This window comes from Canis lupus, chromosome X (genome assembly GCF_011100685.1).
Source record: "Canis lupus familiaris isolate Mischka breed German Shepherd chromosome X, alternate assembly UU_Cfam_GSD_1.0, whole genome shotgun sequence".
NCBI lineage: Eukaryota > Metazoa > Chordata > Mammalia > Carnivora > Canidae > Canis > Canis lupus.
The window spans coordinates 59,108,349-59,130,564 of NC_049260.1; the positions used below are offsets into that span (position 1 = coordinate 59,108,349).

The 22,216-nt window shown below is 39.3% G+C and overlaps 1 long non-coding RNA gene across 1 annotated transcript in view; it reads left to right on the forward strand.

Moving 5' to 3' along the window:
* LOC119868459 overlaps nucleotides 1–5,016 on the forward strand; it is a 161,269-nt gene extending 156,253 nt beyond the window's left edge. The window contains exon 3 of the long non-coding RNA XR_005386368.1: nucleotides 4,940–5,016. This is a non-coding gene — a long non-coding RNA (uncharacterized LOC119868459). The remainder of the gene's footprint in view (nucleotides 1–4,939) is intronic.
* The last annotated feature ends 17,200 nt before the right edge of the window (nucleotides 5,017–22,216 follow it).

The following is a 22,216-nucleotide window of genomic DNA, read 5'->3' on the forward strand; positions in this document are numbered from 1 at the left end:
CTTCCTCAATTTCTTTCAGAAGTGTTCTATAGTTTTGAGGGTATAGATCCTTTACATCTTTGGTTAGGTTTATTCCTAGGTATCTTATGCTTTTGGGTGCAATTGTAAATGGGATTGACTCCTTAATTTCTCTTTCTTCAGTCTCATTGTTAGTGTATAGAAATGCCACTGACTTCTGGGCATTGATTTTGTATCCTGCCACGCTACCGAATTGCTGTATGAGTTCTAGCAATCTTGGGGTGGAGACTTTTGGGTTTTCTATGTAGAGTATCATGTCATCGGCGAAGAGGGAGAGTTTGACTTCTTCTTTGCCAATTTGAATGCCTTTAATGTCTTTTTGTTGTCTGATTGCTGAGGCTAGGACTTCCAGTACTATGTTGAATAGCAGTGGTGAGAGTGGACATCCCTGTCTTGTTCCTGATCTTAGGGGAAAGGCTCCCAGTGCTTCCCCATTGAGATTGATATTTGCTGTGGGCTTTTCATAGATGGCTTTTAAGATGTCGAGGAATGTTCCCTCTATCCCTACACTCTGAAGAGTTTTGATCAGGAATGGATGCTGTATTTTGTCAAATGCTTTCTCTGCATCCAATGAGAGGATCATATGGTTCTTGGTTTTTCTCTTGCTGATATGATGAATCACATTGATTGTTTTATGGGTGTTGAACCAGCCTTGTGTCCCAGGGATAAATCCTACTTGGTCATGGTGAATAATTTTCTTAATGTACTGTTGGATCCTATTGGCCAGTATCTTGTTGAGAATTTTTGCATCCATGTTCATCAGGGATATTGGTCTGTAATTCTCCTTTTTGGCGGGGTCTTTGTCTGGCTTTGGAATTAAGGTGATGCTGGCTTCATAGAACGAATTTGGAAGTACTCCATCTCTTTCTATCTTTCCAAACAGCTTTAGGAGAATAGGTATGATTTCTTCTTTAAACGTTTGATAAAATTCTCCTGGGAAGCCATCTGGCCCTGGACTCTTGTGTCTTGGGAGGTTTTTGATGACTGCTTCAATTTCCTCCCTGGTTATTGGCCTGTTCAGGTTTTCTATTTCTTCCTGTTCCCGTTTTGGTAGTTTGTGGCTTTCCAGGAATGCGTCCATTTCTTCTAGATTGCCTAATTTGTTGGCGTATAGCTGTTCATAATATGTTTTTAAAATCGTTTGTATTTCCTTGGTGTTGTAGTGACCTCTCCTTTCTCATTCATGATTTTATTAATTTGAGTCTTCTCTCTCTTCTTTTTAATAAGGCTGGCTAATGGTTTATCTATCTTATTAATTCTTTCAAAGAACCAACTCCTGGTTCTGTTGATCTGTTCCACAGTTCTTCTGGTCTCGATTTCGTTGAGTTCTGCTCGAATCTTTATTAACTCCCTTCTTCTCTTGGGTGTAGGATCTATTTGCTGTTTTTTCTCTAGCTCCTTTATGTGTAAGGTTAGCTTTTGTATTTGAGTTCTTTCCAGTTTTTGAATGGATGCTTGTATTGCGATGTATTTCCCCCTTAGGACTGCTTTTGCTGCATCCCAAAGATTTTGAACGGTTGTATCTTCATTCTCATTAGTTTCCATGAATCTTTTTAATTCTTCCTTAATTTCCTGGTTGACCCTTTTATCTTTTAGCAGGATGGTCCTTAACCTCCATGTGTTTGAGGTCCTTCCAAACTTCTTGTTGTGATTTAGTTCTAATTTCAAGGCATTATGGTCCGAGAATATGCAGGGGACAATCCCAATCTTTTGGTATCGGTTCAGACCCGATTTGTGACCCAATATGTGGTCTATTCTGGAGAAAGTTCCATGTGCGCTTGAGAAGAATGTGTATTCAGTTGAGTTTGGATGTAAAGTTCTGTAGATATCTGTTAAATCCATCTGGTCCAGTGTATCATTTAAAGCTCTCGTTTCTTTGGAGATGTTGTGCTTAGAAGACCTATCGAGTATAGAAAGAGCTAGATTGAAGTCACCAAGTATAAGTGTATTATTATCTAAGTATTTCTTCACTTTGGTTAATAATTGATTTATATATTTGGCAGCTCCCACATTCGGAGCATATATATTGAGGATTGTTAAGTTCTCTTGTTGAATAGATCCTTTAAGTATGATATAGTGTCCCTCTTCATCTCTCACTACAGTCTTTGGGGTAAATTTTAGTTTATCTGATATAAGGATGGCTACCCCTGCTTTCTTTTGAGGACCATTCGAATGGTAAATGGTTCTCCAACCTTTTATTTTCAGGCTGTAGGTGTCCTTCTGTCTAAAATGAGTCTCTTGTAGACAGCAAATAGATGGGTCCTGCTTTTTTATCCAGTCTGAAACCCTGCGCCTTTTGATGGGGTCATTAAGCCCGTTCACATTCAGAGTTACTATTGAGAGATATGAGTTTAGTGTCATCATGATATCTATTCAGTCTTTGTTTTTGTGGACTGTTCCACTGAATTTCTTCTTAAAGGGGAATTTTAAGAGTCCCCCTTAAAATTTCTTGCAGAGCTGGTTTGGAGGTCACATATTCTTTTAGTTGCTGCCTGTCTTGGAAGCTCTTTATCTCTCCTTCATTTTTGAATGAGAGCCTTGCTGGATAAAGTATTCTTGGTTGCATGTTCTTCTCATTTAGGACCCTGAATATATCCTGCCAGCCCTTTATGGCCTGCCAGGTCTCTGTGGAGAGGTCTGCTGTGACCCTAATACTCCTCCCCATAAAAGTCAGGGATTTCTTGTCTCTTGCTGCTTTTAGGATCTTCTCTTTATCTTTGGCATTTGCAAGCTTCACTATTAAATGTCGAGGTGTTGAACGGTTTTTATTGATTTTAGGGGGGGAATCTCTCTATTTCCTGGATCTGAATGCCTGTTTCCCTTCCCAGATTAGGAAAGTTTTCAGCTAGAATTTGTTCAAATACATATTCTGGCCCTCTGTCCCTTTCGGCGCCCTCGGGAACCCCAATTAAACGTAGGTTTTTCTTTCTCAGGCTGTCGTTTATTTCCCTTATCTATCTTCATGGTCTTTTGTTTGTCTCTTTTTTCCTCAGTTTCCCTCTTTGCTATCAACTTGTCTTCTATGTCACTCACTCGTTCTTCCACCTCGTTAACCCTCGTCGTTAGGACTTCTAGTTTGGATTGCATCTCATTCAATTGATTTTTAATTTCTGCCTGATTAGCTCTAAATTCTGCAGTCATGAAGTCTCTTGAGTCCTTTATACTTTTTTCTAGAGCCACCAGTAGCTGTATAATAGTGCTTCTGAATTGGCTTTCTGACATTGAATTGTAATCCAGATTTTGTAACTCTGTGGGAGAGAGGACTGTTTCTGATTCTTTCTTTTGAGGTGAGGTTTTCCTTCTAGTCATTTTGCTCAGTGCAGAGTGGCCAAAAGCAAGTTGTATTGGGAAAAAGAGAAAAAGAGAGGAGAGAAAGAAGGAAAGAAAAGAGAAAGAGAAAAAAAAAGGGAAGAAAAAGAAAAAAAACGAAAAAAAAAGAAAAAAAAAAGAAGAAGAAAAAGAGAAAGAAAAAGAAAGGAGAAAAAAAGGGGGTGGGGGAAGGAAACAAATCAAAAAGCATAACAAAACAAAAACAAAAACAAAAACAAAAACAAACAAACAAAAAAAGAACCACCGGGGAGTATCTTCTGATTCTGTGTACTTTAAGTCCCTTGGCTTCTCCTGGAAGTTGTCCGTCTAGCTGGTGTTCTGGGGGAGGGGCCTGTTGTGATTTTCAGGTGTTAGCAGTTGGGGGAGCTGCTGTGCCCCTGCCTGGTGCAGGGCTCGGTGGGGGTTGTTTACCCCGTGAGGCCGCAGGAGGAACAGCCCCAGTGGCCGGGCAGCTCTGGAAACCTGGATTCAGCTCCGGCAGGAACTCCGTCTGCAGGGCCTGGAGGCTCCGGGGCGGGGCCGCTGATCTGCTCAGCTGGGGCAGGAGCGTCCTTGGTGTCCTGGGCCCTCCCGGCCTCTGCCTGTCCCGGGGGAGGCCGGATCCTGGGCTGTGTCCCGGCGCCCTGTGCTCCGGAGCCTGCGCTGTTGGATTCGCGCTCCCGGGCCGCGCAGCCCCCTCCGCGGAGCTGCCGCCCAATCCCCTCCGAGCTGCTCCTGGAACCGCGCAGCCCCCTCTGCACGGAGCCTCTTCCTCTGCCCGAGCCCCTCCGAGCTGCTCCCGGGGCCGCGCAGCCCCCTCCGCGGAGCCGCCGCCCGAGCCCCTTCAGCGGCTCCGGGTCCCGCCGGGTCCCGCCGTGCGCGCTGCAGCCCTTAGGGAGATCGGCGGACTCTCCTGGGTGCGCAGTTGCTGTTACTGTCCCCGGGAGCCCGAGGGCATCCCCGCCCTCCTGGGTCCTGCTCCACCTCCCTGCGAGCCCCTTTCTGCCCGGGAAGGTCGGTGCAGCTCCTGCTCCTCCGGGACGGGGCTCTCCTGTCCTGGGGACACTCGCCCCGGCCCCAGCCCGGCTTCTCGCGGGGCCCCTCCCCCTTGGAGGCCTTTGTTCCTTTATTTCTTTTTCCCCGTCTTCCTACCTTGATAGATGCGCGAACTCTTCTCACTGTAGCATTCCAGCTGGTCTCTCTTTAAATCTCAGGCCGAATTCATAGATTTTCAGGATAATTTGAAGGTTTTCTAGGTAGTTTGGTGGAGACAGGTGATTTGGAGACCCTACTCTTCCGCCATCTTGCTCCTCTATCTACCAAAATTAAATTGAGTATATTGACAGGAATCCAGGAGTGAAAAATATATCTAGGATTTGTAATTGTAATAATATGAAAGTCAAAATGGAAAAAAACTTAAAAATGAAGAGTTGGTAAAATATCATAGTTAAGATGGGAAAAAAGAAAAATATTGGTAATTTTTAGTGTGATATAAAAATGAGTCTTAATAGAAAAGAAAAAGACCCTTTAGTTCTATATACTATTTTCACTCCGTCCTTGAGCTTTCCAGGGCTGCTTGTTCAATAAACTTGCTTTTCCCTTGTACTTCCAGCAGTTTTTCTGGGAGAGATGTCTGCTGTGCTGATGCTCAGGTGTCTGTGCCTGGGTGGAGATGCCCTGCCCCTTGCCAGGTACTGAGCTCAGTATAAGCTATTTATCCTTTGAGACCTTTATACCCTAGAGACCCTGCCTTTTCCTAGGCATAAGGTGAAAGAAAAAGGAAAAACAAAAAATGGTGGCGGCCAAATTTCCAGCTCTGGAGTTGAGCTCCCTTCGAGTAACTAACTGCAGTTTCATAGTCCACACTTGCCTAGATGTTCCTGGAGGCAGGCTCAGGTGTACTGATCCACATAGCTTGCAGGGCACCCAGTGACAGGAGAGTTCTAGCTCTCCTCCCTGCTTCCACCTGTCCAGGGGGGAATGGAGGATTGCCAGCTTTGTCCACTTGGGTGTCCTGGGATCCAGGGCCCTGTGCCATTGCACCCATGCTCCCAGGGACCACCTCTCCTGAAGGGAACAGAATACAGCCACTTTAGTCCATTGCCAGACTCTAGGGCAAAGGCAGCTCCAAAGCTGGCCCACCTAACCAATTGGCTTCTCCCAAATGTCCCAATGGGCTGTGGCTCTCCAGCCCTTTACTGATATCAGACCACGGTTTGTGGTGAGCTTTCCGCTGGGTGCTCCTCCTCTTCTAGTGACTCCAGGAATCTTGAGGCTGCCCCTTCTGCAATTCTGCCTGATTTCCCTGCTAAGCACTTTTCTGACACAGAAAACTCCAGTGCAGATTTTTAAAGTTCCTGCTTCTCCAGGGCTGGGCTTTCATGCCCTGGAGGCTTTTTCCGTTCCCTTTAGCCCAGCTAGTTGCAGTTCCCCTCCCCCACTTTATTCTTTTTTATATTTTTCGCCTTTCTACCTTGTTAGAAGCAAAACCGTTTCTCTGTTGCATTCCAGCTATTCTCTCTTTAAATCTCAGGTCAAATTCAGGATGTTTTGAAAGTTATCTAGATAAGTTTGTGGACCAGATGAGTTGAGGACCCCTACTCTTCTGCCATCTTGCCCCTCCCTCTTTTGTGTCTTTTGATTGGAGCATTTTGCCCATTTACATACAGAGTAACTATTGAAACATATGTATTTTGTGTATTTCATGTTATCGTATTATTGCCCAGTCCATTTTATGCAGATTGTCTCTCTTTCTTTCAGATCTATGTTATTGTTAGGCTCCCTCTTTGCTTACTGGATCTCCCTTAATATCATTTGTAAAGCTGGTTTTTTTGGCCACAAATTCTTTCAGTTTCTGTCTGTCCTGGAAGCTCTTTATCTCTCCTTCCATTCTGAATGACAACTATGCTGGATAATGTATTCTTGGCTGCATGTTTTTTTTTTTTCATTTAGTGTGCTGAATATATCATGCCAGCCCTTTCTGGCCTGCCAGGTCTCTATGGATAGGTCTGCAGTCATTCTAACATTTCTCCTTCTGTATGTTAGGAATCTCTTGTCTCAAGCTGCTTTTAGTATTTTCTCTTTACCCTGAAATTTCCAATCTTCACTATTATATGTTGGGTTATTGATCTATTTTTATTGATTTTGGATTACCTCTCTACCCTTTGGGTATGAATGCCTGTTTTCTTCCCCAGATTAGGGAAGTTCTCAGCTATGACTTGCTCAAATACACCTTCTGGCCTTTTATCTCTCTCTCTCTCTGCACTCTCAGGATTTCCAATAATTTGGATTTTTTTCATACTATCACTTATCTCTCACAGCCTCTCTATTAGTTATTTTTCTCTGTTTTCCTTAGCATTCTTCCTTTCCATCAACTTGTCTTCTATGCCACTTTCTCTCTCTTCTGCCTCATTTACCCTAGCTGTTAGAGCATCCACTTTATACTGCATGTCAGTTGGAGCATTTTTATTTCTTAATTTTTTTAAAAAATTTTTATTTATTTATGATAGTCACACACAGAGAGAAGCAGAGACACAGGCAGAGGGAGAAGCAGGCTCCATGCACCAGGAGCCCGACGTGGGACTCGATCCCGGGTCTCCAGGATCACGCCCTGAGCCAAAGGTAGGAGCCAAACTGCTGCGCCACCCAGGGATCCCTTATTTCTTAATTTTTAAAAAATATTTGTTTTTACTGAAATTCGATTTGCCAAAATAGAGTATAACACCCAGTGAGTTGGAGCATTTTTTATTTCGGCCTGATTAGATGTCATTTCCGCACTAAGAGATTTTCTAGCATCTTTTATGCTTTTTTTCAAGACCAGCTAGTAACTTTATAATTGTTATCTTGGCTTCCAGCTCTGACATTTTATTTATATCCATATCTATTAGATCTGTGACAGAGTATTTCCTTTGGTTCTTTCTTTAGTTGTGAATTCCTCCATCTAGTCATTTTGTCCAGTGAAGAATGGCTGTATGAGTGAACAGAATCAAAAATATCAACCACAGGGCAGCCCAGGTGGCTCAGTGGTTTAGTACCACCTTCAGCCCAGGATGTGGTCCAGGAGTCCCAGGATCGAGTCCCACATTGGGCTCCCTGCAAGGAGCCTGCTTCTCCCTCTGCCTGTGTCTCTGCCTCTCTCTGTGTCTCTCATGAATAAATAAATAAAAAATCTTAAAAATATATATCAACCATGACCCAAGTGAAATACAATGTAGACAAATCAAAAGAAGTCAGGAACTAGTAAATAAAAGAAAAAGAAAAACAAAACAAAACAAAAAAAGGAGGGAGAAGGAGGGGAAAGAAAATACAATCTCACAGATTGGACAGAACGGAGTGATCTTCTTGGTCCTGAATGCATTTTGGTCTGTGTTAGAAGTTACTAAATTAAAAAACTATAAAGACAGAAAAACTTAAATGTATACAAAAATAAAATTGAATACAGTGGAAGGAAGCCAAAAATGAAGATCTATAGCATGTAATTATGAAATATGATTTTTTTTAAAAAATCACTTAAAGACAAAGAGTTGATAAAATAAAGAATTAGCTGAAACAGGAAGAAAGAAAAAATTGGAAAATTTTAAACTGAAAGGTAAATGAATTATAAGAAAAACCCCTCATGTTCTATATACTATTTTCCTCTAGCAGTGAAGTTTTCTAGTTCTGCTTGGTCAGTAAACTTGCTGTTTGCCTGATCTTCTAGTTGGTCTCTGGGGGAGGGACCTGCTGCACTGATTCTCAGGTGTCTGTGCCTGGATGGAGTTGTACCACCCTTTGCCAAGGGGCTGGGCTTAGGATAAACTGCTGCGTGAAGCTTTTTTTCCATGAAGGCTTTCTACACCCTTTTAGAGGGCAACAATAAAAATGTTCGAGCTTGATCTCTAGCCCCAGAGCTGAGAGACCTCGATGTGCGCCAAACTCTGTAGATTCCTATGGTGCCTGCCCACTCAGATCCTTCCTGAGCAAAGCCAGAAGGATACTGATTTGTGCAATTTGCAAGGCTCCAGCCAGGAGAGCTTTTGCCTGCTTGCGGGGGCACCCGCTCCACCACTCTATGAGGAAGCAGAGGGTCGCCCCATTTCTATCTGTTGACAGAGAGTGTTTCCCAGGTTGAGTACTTACTTGCTCCACCCCTCCCGGAGGAAGGTGGAGGGTTGCTGTGTTCCAGTCTTTTGCAGGGGCCCAACATGGAAAGCAGTCACCCGATCCAGCCATGGTTTGCAGTTTATAGCAGAACAAGCTGAGAGCCCCTTCCTAGGTCCACTGACCTAAACCTGTTTTCCCACTCCATTGCTTGGGAACTCTGCTGACTCAGGCACCCCTGTTCTTTCTGTGCGTCTGGGAATATTGAGACTCTACTGTCCCACCTGTGATTCTGCCCTGCTTAAAACCTGAGCAGCTTTCAGGCAGGGAAATCTCTTAGAGGATTGAATTTCTAAAGGTCCTGATTTTGAGCTCCATCACTTTCTGGGAGCAAGCTTACAAGGGCTCCATCCCGCCCTCTGTTTATCTACCAATATATCCCCTCCATTTTTCTTCTCTGCACTCCTACCTTGCAAAAAGTGGTCACTTTTCTATTCATATAGTTCTAGCCATTCATTCTTTTTTTTAAAGATTTAATTTATTTATCCACAAGAGACACATAGAGAGAGGCAGAGACATAGGCAGAGGGAAAAGCAGGCTCCCTGCACCGCCCCCCGCCCCCCGCCATTCTTTCTTTACATCTCAGGCTGAATTCTTAGGCGATGAATTCATAGCATTGTTTGATAGTTATCTAGCTAAATTTAAGACACCAGATGAAATGAGGACCCCCACTCTTCGCAATCTTGCTTCCTCCTCATAACTTCTCTTTTACTTCTGATTTTATTTAAGCCTTCTCTCTTTTTTCTTAGGCCAGCTAAATATTGTTCAATTTTGTTTATTCAGAAAACTATGCGTTAGTTTCATCGATCTTTTCAGTCTCTTTTTTCCTCTCTGATATTTATTATTTCCTTCTTTATATTAAATTTGAACTCCACTTGTTTTACTGTTTCTTGTATCTTTAAGTGTAGTTATGAGGTAAAGGATCTACACCCAAGAAACAAATAATCCAGTCAAGAAAGTGGTAGGAGACATGAACAGACACTTCTCCAAAGAAGACATACAAATGACCAAGGGACACAAGAAAAAAATGCTCCACATCACTTACTGTCAGGGAAACACAAATCAAAACAGTGAGATACCACTTTACAGCAGTTAGAATGGCTAAAATTAACAAGACAGGAAACAACAAATGTTGGTGAGGATGTGGAGAAAGGGAAACCCACTTCCACTGTTGGTGGGAATGTAAGCTGGTACAACCACTCTGGAAAACAGTATATAGTTTCCTCAAGAAGCTAAAAATACAGTCACCCTATGATGCAGCAATTGCACTATTGGGTATTTACCCCAAAGATACAAATGTAGTCAAAGGGACACCTGCACTCTGCTGTTCATAGCAGCAATGTACACAATAGACAAACTACGGAAGGAGCAAATGAATGGATAAAGAAGATATGATATATACACTCAATGGAATATTCCTCAGCCATCAGAAAGGATGAATGCCTACAATTTACATTAATGTGGATGGAACTGGGGGGTATTATGCTGAATGAAATAAGTCAATTGGAGAAGACAATTATCATATGGTTTCACTCATATGTGGAATATAAGAAATAGTGCAAGGGACCATAAAGGAAGGAGGGGAAACTGAATGGGAAAAAAATCAGAGAGGAAGACAAAGCATGAGAGACTCTTAACTCTGGGAAACAAACTGAGCATTGCTGAAAGGGAAGTGGATGGAGGGATGGGTTAACTGGATGATGGGCATTAAGGAGGGCATGTGATGTGATGAGCACCAGTTGTTATACACATATGATGAATTGTTGAAAACTACATCTGAAACTAATGATGTACTATATGTTGGAAAATCGAATTTAAATTTAAAAAAAGAAGAAATGAAGGAAATTATATCATAATTAAAAGGATCTATCCAAAGAAAATCCAACAATTGTAAATATTCCCCTAACATGGAAATAGCCAGATATATAAACCAGATATAAATATAAATATAAATATAAATATAAATATAAATAGCCAGATATATAATAAAAATTTAAAGAAACTCATTGGTAATAATACAGTAATAGTAAAGGACTTTTATACCACACTCAGAACAATGTACAGATAATCTAAGCAGAAGATCAACAAGGAAACAAGGGCTTTGAATGACAAATTGGATCAAATTGCTAAACAGATATATCCAGAACATTTCATCCTAAAGCAACAAAACTCACTTTCTTCTCAAATGCACATGGAGCATTCTCCAGAATGGATCACCTACTGGGTCACAAATCAGGTCTCAACTGGTAGAAGAAGATTGAGATCATACCATGCATATTTCAGCCCACTGTGCTTTAAAACTTGAGGTCACTACAAGAAAAAATTTGGAAGGTCCACAAATACCTGGAGGTTAAGTAGCATCCTACTAGAGAATAAATAGGTCAACCAGGAAATAAAGAATAATTTAAAAATGCATGGAAGAAATGAAAGTGAAAACACGACAGTTCAGAACCTTTGGGATCAGCAAAGGTTGTCCTAAGAGGGAAGTATATAGAAATATGGCCCTTTTCAGGAAATAAAAAAAGTCTCAATTACACAATCTAACATTTCACATAAAGGAGCTGGAAAAAGAATAGCAAATACAGCCTAAAACTAGCAGAAGGAGAAAACTATTTTTTAAATAATAAAAAAAGATTAGATCAGAAATCAATGATAGAGAAATTTTAAAATTGTATTACAGATCAAAATAACTAGAGCTGGTTCTTTGAATGAATTAATAAACTTGCTAAACCCCTAGCCAGACTTATCAAAAGGAAAAGAGAAAAGACCCAAATGAATGAAATCATGAATGAAAGAGAGAGATCACAACCAATACTGAAGAAACACAGATAATTATGAGAAAATTATGAGTAATTGTATGCCAACAAATTAGGCAATATGGAAGAAATGGTTAAATTCCTAGAAAAATATAAACTACAAAAACTGAAACAGGGAGAAATAGAAAACCTGAACAAACCAGCAAAGAAAATGAATCAGTAATCAAAAGTCTCCCAGCAATTATTTAACGCTGCATCTGAAACTAAGGATGTACTATATGTTGGCAAATTGAATTTAAATTAAAAACAAAAAATAAAAAAACAAAGATGATTTCTTTAAAAAAAAATCTTCCGACAAACAGGAGTCCAGGGTTGAATGGCTTCTCAGCAGAGTTCTATCAAACATTTAAGGAAGAATTAATACCTATTTATCTTTTTATTTTAATTTGTGTTTTTTTTATTGGTGTTCAATTTACTAACATACAGAATAACCCCCAGTGCCTGTCACCCATTCACTCCCACCCCCCGCCCTCCTCCCCTTCCAACACCCCTAGTTCGTTTCCCAGAGTTAGCAGTCTTTACGTTCTGTCTCCCTTTCTGATATTTCCCACACATTTCTTCCCCCTTCCCTTATATTCCCTTTCACTATTATTTATATTCCCCAAATGAATGAGAACATATAATGTTTGTCCTTCTCCGACTGGCTTACTTCACTCAGCATGATACCCTCCAGTTCCATCCACGTTGAAGCAAATGGTGGGTATTTGTCATTTCTAATAGCTGAGTAATATTCCATTGTATACATAAACCACATCTTCTTTATCCATTCATCTTTCGTTGGACACCGAGGCTCCTTCCACAGTTTGGCTATCGTGGCCATTGCTGCTATAAACATCGGGGTGCAGGTGTCCCGGCGTTTCACTGCATCTGTATCTTTGGGGTAAATCCCCAGCAGTGCAATTGCTGGGTCGTAGGGCAGGTCTATTTTTAACTCTTTTTCTGAAGCTGTTTCAAAAACTGGAAATGGAAGTAAAACTTCCAAACTCATTCTATGAGGCAAGCATTACCTTGTTCACCAAACCAGACAAAGAACTCCCTCAAAAGAATTACGGACCAAAATCCCTGATAAACATGGATGCAAAAATTCTCAACAAGATACTAGCCAATAAGATCCAACAGTATATTAAAAGACTTATTTACCACCACCAAGTGGGATTTATCCCTGGGCTTGGCGGGGCTGGGGGGACTGTCAGCGTCTGCAAATCAATCAACATGATATACCACATTAATAAAAGAAACTATAAGAACCATATGATCCTCTCAATAGATGTAGAAACAGCATTTGGCAAAATACAGCATTCTTTCTTAATTAAAACTCTCCACCGTGTAGGGATTGAGGGAACGTACCTGAATATAATAAAAGCCATATAAGAAAGTAGCACAAGTAATATCATCTTCAATTGGGAAAAACTGAGCTTTTCCCTTAAGGTCAGGAACAAGACAGGTATGTCCATTCTCACCACTGTTATTCAACATAGTACTAGAAGTCCTAGCCTCAGCAATCAGACAACAAAGAGAAATAAAAGGCATCCAAATCAGTAAAGTCAAGGTTTCACTCTTCACAGATGACATGATAATCTATGTAGAAAACCCAAAAAACGTAACCAAAAAAATTCTAGAAATGATACAGGAATTCAGCAAAAACACAGAATATAAAATCAATGTACAGAAGTCAGTCATTTCTATACAGTAACAATGAGGCAGAAGAATGAGTAATCAAGGAATCAATCCCATTACAATTGCATAAAAAATCATTACATCCTTAGATAGTAATCTAACCAAAGACATAAATATCTGTACTTTGAAAACTTTAGAACATTTATGAAAGAAACTGAGGATTACACAAGGAAATCGAAAGCATTCCATGCTCATGATTGGAAGAACAATTTTTTTAATGTCAATGCTACCCAAGGAAATCTACACATTCAATGCAATCTCTATCAAAATATCATGAACATTTTTCACAGAGCTAAAACAAACAATCCAAGACTTTGTACGGAGGCAGAAAAGTCCCCAAATAACCAAAGGAATGTTGAAAAAGAAAACCAAAACTGGAATCATCACAATTTCAGATTTCAAATTGTATCGCAAAGCTCTAATCATTAAGACATGTTACTGCACAAAAAGAGACACATAGATTAATGGAACAGTAAAGAGAACCCAGAAATGAACCCTCAACTATATGCTCAACTAATCTTCAACAAAGCAGGAAAGAATATTCAATGGAAAAAAGACAGTCTCTTCAACAAATAGTGTCGGGAAAATTGGACAGCCACGTGAAGAATGAAACTGCACCATTTTTCTTACACCATATGCAAAAATAAACTCAAAATAGAAGAAATACCTAAATGTGAGACAGGAATCCATCAAAATCCTAGAGAAGAACACAGGCACCAACCTCTTTGACCTAGGCCACTGCAACTTCTTGCTAGACACATCTCCTAAAGCAAGAGAAACAAAAGCAAAAACAAACTATTGAACTCCAGTAACATTAAAAGCTTTTTCACAGCAAAGAAACTGTCAAAAAATGTGAAGGCAACCTATAGAATAGAAGATATTTGCAAATGTCTTAAAAGATTAAGTACTGGTACCAAAATTATAAAAATTTATCATACTCACTGCCCAAAACCCCCAAAAATCCAGCCAAATAATGGGCAGAAGACATGAACAGACATTTTTCAGGAAGACATACAAATGACCAGCAGGCATATGAAAAAAATGCTCAACATCACTTGGCATCAGGGAAGTACAAATTAAAACCACATAAGATATCACCTCACACTGGTCAGAATGACTAAAATGAACAACTCAGGAAATGAGAGATGTTGGTGAGATTTTGGGAAAGGGGAACCCTCTTACACTGTTGATGTAAATGCAAACAGGTGCAGCCACTCAAAAACATTATGGAGGTTCCTCAAAAAGTTCAAAATAGAGCTCCCTTGAGACCCAACAATTGCACTACTCAGTATTTATTGAAAGAATATACACATAGTGATTCAAAGGGGCACATGCACCCCAATGTTTATAGCAGCAATGTTCATAATAGCCCAAATATGGAAAGAACCCAGATATCCTTCAACAGATGAATAGATTAAAAAGTTGTGGTATATATACATATATATATATATTGGAATATTACTCAGCCATTGAAAGGAATGAAATTTTGCCATTTGCAATGAAATGACATGGATGGAACTAAAGGGCATTATGCTAAGTAAAATAAGTCAGTCAGAGAAAGACAAATACCATATGATTTCATTCATATGTGGAATTTAAGAACCAGAACAGATGAACATAGGGGAAGAGAAGGAAAAATAAAATAAAATGAAAACTGAGAGGGGGGTAAACCATAAGAGACTCTTAACTGTAGGAAACACCCTAGTGTTGCTGGAAGGGATGTGGGTAGGGGGATGGGCACTTGTATACAATGATGAATCACCAAGTTGTACCTCCGAAGCTAATAATACAGCATATGTTAATTAAATTGAAATTTAATAAATAATGAAAACAACAACAAAAGAAATATAGGTAGTGAGTGTCAGTGCTGTGCTGGTTACTACAGGTGGCTCTGTGCTTTTGTTGAGGGGCCATTGAAGGAAATGGCACATGCCAATTCCTTTATTCCTAGAGGGGTCTCTCTGTGAATGTGTCTCCCTGGGACATATTCCAAGATGAGAAACTGACATCCCCACTGTGTGCCCCAGACGCTCTTCAGAATGCTGTTTCTATGTTGTATGTTTATGGGCTGTTTGCCAGCCTTCTCTCTAAGAGCAGCCGAAATGTATCCAGGCTGTCTCTGAGCCAAGCTGCCTACCTTCAAATCTCTTGGCTTTAAACCTCCTGGTCAAAAGAATTCATGAAATTTGGGGTCTCTAACTTTTCCAAGCCAATTCCTATGGGGATTTATTTTCCCTGTGTTCACCCCTGTGTTCTGGTTTGTCTCTTGCCCTTTCCATGACTGCAGATCCCCTCCCAACTACAGCAGCCATGACCCACTTCTCCCCAACAAACTCTGCCTCTGTGCTTCATACCTTCTTCAGCTTGGACTCTTCACTACTTTTAGTTGTGGATTTTGTTCTGCCATTCTTCAGGGAGATTTCTGTTATATTTAGGTGATTTAATTGTTATCTTGTATTCATAGGACGAGCCAAGCCAAGAATCTTCCTACTTTTCTGCCATCCTCCTTATTCCCTGGTATTTTATTACTTTTGATGTAATTGTCAATGGCATTGCCTTCTTAATTTCTCTCTTTTACATCTGTTTACATCAACATAAAGTTTCTGCATAACAAATGAAATAATCACTAAAATAAAAAACAGCCTTCTGAGTGAGAGAAGATATTTGCAAATGGCATCTCCAATACAATGTTCATATCCAAAATATATAAATAACTTATAAAATCAACACCCAAAATGAATTTTGGTGTTCCAATTCTGCCCAATTTAAAAATGGGCAGAAGACATGAACAGACATTTATTCAAAGAAGACATATAGATGGCCAACAGACACCTGAAAAGATGCTCATCATTACACATCATGTATCAGGAAAATGCAAATCAAAACTATAATGAGATGTCACTTTACACTTGTCAGAATGGCTAAAATAAAAAACAGATAAAACAACAAGTATTGGTGAAGAAATGGTGATAAAGGAACACTTGTGTACTTTTGGTGGAAATGCAAACTGGCGCAGCCACTTTGGAAGATAGTATGGACGTTTCTCAAAAAATTAAAAATAGAACTACTCTGTGACCCAGTAACCACACAACTGGATATTTACCCAAAAAGGACATGAGCACTAATTCCAGAAGATATATGTACTCATATGTTTATTTCAGCTTTATTTATAATAGCCAAATAATGGAAGCAGCCCAAGTGTCCATTGACTGATGAATGGAAAAAGAAGATGTGATATATATTATATGTATCACGCTATATAATATATATATATACAGTATACATAATATAGTATATATATAACATACATGGAATATTATTCAGCCACAAAAAGGAAAAAAAAATCTTACCATTTAGAAAGACATTCATGGAGCTAGACAGTATAATGTTAAGTGATATAAGTCAGTCAGAGAAAGACATATACCATATAATTTCACTCAAATGTAGAATTTAAGAAAAAAATTAAAAAGTAAAGGGAATGAAAGAGAGATAAATCAAGAAACATACTCATAAGCATAGAGAACAAACTGATGGTTACTAGAAGGGAGGTTGGTGGAGGAATGGTTGAAATAAGAGATAGTGATTAAACAGTGCACTTATAATGAGCATTAAGCAATGTATAGGATTGTGGCATCACTAAATTGTACATCTGAAACTGATATAACACTATATGTTAATTGTACCAGATTTAAAAGAAAAAAAAACTTTTTTAAAAAAAGATTTATTTATTTATTTATTCAGAGAGAGAGAGAGAGAGAGGCAGAGACACGGGCTGAGGGAGAAGCAGGCTCCATGCAGGGAGCCTGACATGGGACTCGATCCCGGGTCTCCAGGATCACACCCTGGGCTGCAGGTGGCACTAAACCGCTGCACCAAGAAAAAACTTATTAAAATTAAAAAGACTATTAGTTTCTCAAAATTTAGATCATTTGGCCAAATAATTCTAGTCATTGATATATGCTCAAAAATAAATAAAATTATGTCCACACAGAAATCATACACAGATGTTCAAAGCATTATTTGTAATAGCTCCCAAATGGAAACTACTCTAATATTCATCAACTGATTAGTGGATACACAAAACGTGGTATATCCATATAATGCAATATAAATAAGCCATAAAAGAAAGAAATACTGATACATGCTACAATCTGGATGGAACTTGAAAGCATTATATTGAATGAAATAAGTCAATTATAAAATATCATACATGCTATTTTTCCATTTACATGAAATAAGCAGAAGTAACAAATCTATACAGAAAGAAAATAGATTAGTGATTGGTTAAATAGATTAGTCACTAGAATTGAGGAGAATTGATAGGCAAAATTTCTGGGAATGTATTTTAAAGTGATAAAAATATTCTAAAGTTAACTGTAGTGGTTGATAATTTGCACAAGTCTATGAATATACTAAAAACTACACTGTAGTTTACCACAACTTATTATACTTTCACTGAGTGGATTGAATGGTATTTGAATTACATCTCCATAAAGTTTTTACAAAAATGTTATGCCTGAATGTTATGCTATTACTCATAATAGCCAAACTTGGAACACCCCAACTGATGACTAGATAAATAAAGTGTAGTATACCTACACAGTGTAATATTATTCAGTCATAAAATGAATGAAATTCTGGTACAAGCTACCAGATGGATAAATCTGAGAAACTTCTTACTGAAAGAAGCCAGATGAAACCGACCACATCTTGCATGATTCCATATAAGAAATGTCTCATAAAAAGCAAATATATAGAGTCCCATCCAAGATGGCAATGTAAGAGACCCTGAACTCACTTTCTATACAGAGACACCAAGTGACACCTATTTATTGATCATTTCCTCCTGAAGAAGAACTTAAGGTGAACTGAAGAGCTTCTGCAGAAGAGAAAATGGAGAGGTTGTCAAATGAAAACATCAAGAGAGACAGAGACATGATAAGGAAGAGAACTTCCATTCCAAACTCTGTGAACTGCAGTGGGGATGGATAGTACCAAGCAGCCTAAAATAGATTTCTCTGTCCTTGGGCACAGAAAAAAAATCCATGGTTCAAAGGAGCAACTAGTTTATAAAAAGACAGCATTAGAACTCCACCAAATGGTGAATGAGCTGAAGAAACTCATTCTGAGTCAGAGGGACTAGAGAACAGCACAGTTTATGCTTTGCTTCCAACTAGAAAATACAGATCAGAGCTGGGTGTGGAGATGAAGCCAGCTTGCCACTTCAGCAAGAGAATTTCAGAATCTCCCAACTGGTATCTGCTTCAGATCCAGCCATGCTGCCAGGATTCCCCATGCACATAGACACCCTGGAACACTTTCACCCACCCTAGACTTGGCTTCAGTTGCCAAACCAAAAAAACTTCTGCACTGACAACCCTGGAACACCCTGGCTTACACCCAGTCCAGCTTCAGCTATCAAGCCAAGGTTCCACTTGTGCATAGAAAACTAGGTAACCCTAGTCTGAGCAGTGTCTGAGCAGAGAACACTGGAACCTTTTGGAGAACACAGGAACACAGTCTGAGCAGAGAGCACAGGAACCTTTTATCCCACACAACACCTAAGCTCAAGTTGCCCCCACTCCAAGAAACCCCTTGCCCAGAGTGCCCAGGAACATGCCTCCTTACACCAATTTCAGCTTCGCCTAATCTCCCAGGTTGCCCTCAATGCATAGAACCCTGGGACACACCATCTTACATAAACATAAGCTTTGATATCCTGCCAGGGCACCCTATGTGTGTAGAACATTGGGACACACCAGCTTGCATGCACTTTGGCTTTAGTTGTCCTGCCAGGACACCCACTGCATTGAGAACCATGAAATTCCCTGCCCATGCCAGCCACAGCTCCAGCCAGACAGCAAAATTCACCAAGCACACATAACCTGCATAGGTAATGAGCATAATTGAGATCATTAATTCAAGTTTAGAAGTACCCATACCTCTTGATCCATAAAAACAAACAAAAAAATCAAGCAAAATGGGGAGAGAAAGTAATATCCTCCCAAAGAATACAAGACAAAACCTCGGAAAAAGAACTAAATGATACAGAGATAAGCAATATGCCTGATACAGAATATAGAGTTACAATTGTGAAGATGCTCACTGGGATGGAAAAAATGAAATAACTCAGTGAGACCTTTAATAATGAGATTAGAAAGGGACACCTGGGTGGCTCAGTAGTTGAGCATCTTCCTGAAGCTCAGGGTGTGACCCCAGGGTCAGGGGATTTAGTCCCAAATTGGGCTCCCTGTGAAAAGCCTGCTTCTCCCTCTGCCTATGTCTCTGCCTCTCTCTGTGTCTCTGATGAATAAATAAAATAAAATATTTTTAAAAGAGACAAGAAGTATAAAAAAGAGCCAGAGTTGAAGAATGCAGTAACTTAAATAAATAATACAGTAGAGGGAATCAACAGATCAGTGAAGAATAATTTATCAATAGTCTGGAAGATAGAGTAATGGAAAGCACCCATGCTAAACATAAGGAAAAAGATTCGCATTATATGGGGTCCTAAGAAGAAAGAGAAATGAGTAGAAAATTTACTTGAAGAAATAATAGCTAAAGACTTCCCTAACCTGGGGAAGGAAATACACATCCAGCTTAAGGAGCACAGGGAGTTCCAAACAAGATGAACCCAAGAAGATCCACCCCATGGCACCTAATTAAAATGTAAAGTTTAAAGATCAAGAAAAATATCTTAAAAGTAGCAAAGAGAAACAAACATTTGCTTTCAAGGAAAAAGGTAAAAGGCTATTAGCTTATTATTCACAAAAACTTTGCAGGTCAGAAGCAAAGGGCATGATAAATGAAAATAACTGAAAGGAAAAAAAGCTACAACCAAGAATACTCTACTCAGCAATGTTATCATTTAGATTTGAAGGGGAATTAAAAGTTTCACAGGAAAAACCAGAAAATAATGGAATTTATCACTCATAAACCAGACTTACAAGATATGTTAAAGAGACTTCTTTATTGAAAGAGAAATAGCCATAATTAGACATCAGAAAATTATGAATAAACAGATGTAAAAATGACTACATACATATAATACATGGAGAAGGGGTATAAAAGGAAGTGAACGGGTAAAAAAAAAAGAGAAAGAAGTCTTTATTTCTTTTCCTGTTTTTTTTTTACTGTTATTGTTTTCTTTATGGTTTATAGCGTGTTTGAACTTAAAGGACAATCAGATTAATAGAGACTTCTATTTACTTAGGATGTTACATATGCATTTCATAGGAACCAAAACCTGTAATAGATACACAAAAAAATAAAGAGAAATAAAGCCAAACATAACACTATAAATACTCATCAAACACAAAAAAGGAGCACAAGAGAAGACAAGAACTCAGAAGAATAGAAAGACTATCAGAAAAGAAATTTTAAAAGTGGCAATAATTACATGTATATCGATAATTAAATATAAATAGCCTAAATGTTCCAATAAAAAGACATGGGGTGCCAGAATGGATAAAAAAATAAACCGATCTACATACTGCATATAGGAGACTCACCGCAGACCCTCCAGTTCCATCCACTCGAAGCAAATGGTGAGTATTTGTTGTTTCTAATGGCTGAGTAATATTCCATTGGATTTACAGACCACATCTTCTTTATCCATTCATCTTTCAATGGACACCAAAGCTCCTTCCACAGTTTGGCTATTGTAAACATTGTTGCGATAAACATTGGAGTGCAGGTGACTCAGGATTTCACTGCATCTGTATCTTTGGGGTAAATCCCCAGTAGAGCGATTGCTGGATTGTCATAGGGTAGGAATTTCCCTTAAGGCAAGTGATGCAGAGCATCTTCTCGTGTGCTTGTTAGCCATGTGTAGTTTTTTTAAAGATTTTATTTATTTATTCATGAGAGACACACGCAGAGAGACAGAGAAGCGGAGACCAAGGCAGAGAGAGAAGCAGGCTCCATGCAGGGAGACTGATGCAGGACTCGATCCTGGGACTCCAGGATCACAGACTGGGTAGAAGGAAGGCGCTAAACCGCTGAGCCACTGAGGGACCTCCAATGTTTTCTTTGGTGAAACTTCTGTTTATGTTTTGCCCATTTCATGTTTGGATTGTTTGTTTCATTGCTGTTGAGTTTAATAAGTTCTTTATAGACCTTGAATACTAGCCCTTTATCTGATATATCATTTACAAATATCTTCTCCCATTCTCTGGGTTGTCTTTTACTTTTGCTGACTGTTCTTTTGCTGTGGAGAAGCTTTTTATCTTGATTAAGTCTCAATAATTCATTTTTGCTTTTGTTTCCGTTACCTTCATAGATGTATCTTGCAAGAAGTTGCTGTGGCCAAGTTCAAAAAGGGTGTTGCCTGTGTTCTCCTCTAGGATTTTGATGGATTCTTGTCTCACATGTAGATCTTTCATCCATTTTGAGTTGATCTTTGTGTATGGTGTAAGAGAATGGTCTAGTTTCATTCTTCTGCAAGTGGCTGTCCCATTTACCCAACGCTATTTATTGAAGACCCTATCCTTTTTCCAATGGATAGTTTTTCCTACTTTGTTGAATATTAGTTTATCATAGAGTTGAGGGCCCATTTCTGGATCCTCTATTCTGTTCCATTGATTTATGTGTCTGTTTTTCTGCCAGTACCATACTGCCTTGATGAACACAGCTTTGTAATACAACTTGAAATCTGGCCTTGTGACGCCCCCGGCTCTGGTTTTCTTTTTCAATATTCTCCTGGCTATTTGGGGTCTTTTCTGATTCCACACAAAACTTAAGATGATTTGTTCCAACTCTCTGAAGAAAGTCCATGGTATTTTGATAGGGATTGCATTGAACACGTAAATTGCCCTGGGTACATTGATATTTAAAGAATATAAATTCTTCCAATCCATGAGCATGGAACATTTTTCCTTCTCTTTGTCTCTTCCTCAATTTCTTTCAGAAGTTTTCTGTAGTTTTTAGGGTATAGATCCTTTATCTCTTTGGTTAGGTTTATTCCTAGGTATCTTATGCTTTTGGGTGCAAATGTCAATGGGATTGACTCCATTTCTCTTTCTTCAGTCTCAGTGTATAGAAATGCCAATGATTTCTGGGCATTGATTTTGTATCCTGCCACACTGCCGAATTGCTGTATGAGTTCTAGCAATCCGGGGGTGGAGTCTTTTGGGTTTTCTATGTTCAGAATCATGTCATCTGCGAAGAGGAAGAGTTTGACTTCTTCTTTGCCAATTTGAATGCCTTTTATTTCTTTTTGTTGCCTGATTGCTGAGGCTAGGACTTCTAGTACTATG